The following is a 907-nucleotide window of genomic DNA, read 5'->3' on the forward strand; positions in this document are numbered from 1 at the left end:
TTGCATCACCAGCAGGGTCTTGCTTTCTTTCACCATCAAGCATCCTATATATCGGTCACCTTCTTCATTTTTCCATGGATGCCACACCTCCACAAGATATTGTAATCGAGTCCTCGGCCGACTGAACAGTAGACCTGCCAGTGCAGCATGCGAAGCCCTAATCCAATAAAGGGTTTCCCCCGTTTTATAGATAAAGCAACATACGATACAACCAGCTCATTGGGGGCACATCACAAACAAGCCCAAATAAAAGAGAGAAAAAAATGCCAACAATGGCATATCTACGAAACGAAGATGGCAGGCAACCGTTGCACCCACCAAAGAAGTACCTCCGCGCACCCAGCACTCCGAAGCGCCGCGTACCAAGCAACACCTTCAAGAAGGAGGCGACAACAACGCCGCTGCTGCCCAGAGTAGTCCTAGTGTTTCCCTCGATACGCGAGGGGGGAGTGGGGAAGGGAGTACCCGACGCCCTTCAGGAATGTTCGGTGACACCCGCAGGCGTTGTCGCGTTGGGGCTGGACAAAGTTGAGGTCATTTGGAGGTGGTCGAAAAAATATAAAACCTTTGGGACCCACCTTTGTTTTTGCAATAGATCATGTGTGCCAAAGTTGAGGTCATTTGGAGGTGGTCGAAAAAATGACCGCATTCCGGAGGGGCCATTTGGTCTAACTTAAGCCAGTTTTTGAAAAAATGTGATTTTTCCCACCACCTCCAAATCAGACAAACTTTCTTGAAAATGGTGACCCACATGTTCCAATCATGGCTATGAAAGAAAATTTGGAAAAAGAATTATTTACAATGCCCCCCTGAGGTATAGACCGATGTTTTGACCGGTCAACCTAGAGGGCATTATAAATTAATAAAAAATTCAAAAAAATATAAAACCTTTGGAACCCACATTTTT

This window comes from Triticum aestivum, chromosome 2A (genome assembly GCF_018294505.1).
Source record: "Triticum aestivum cultivar Chinese Spring chromosome 2A, IWGSC CS RefSeq v2.1, whole genome shotgun sequence".
In the NCBI taxonomy this organism is placed as follows: Eukaryota; Viridiplantae; Streptophyta; class Magnoliopsida; order Poales; family Poaceae; genus Triticum; species Triticum aestivum.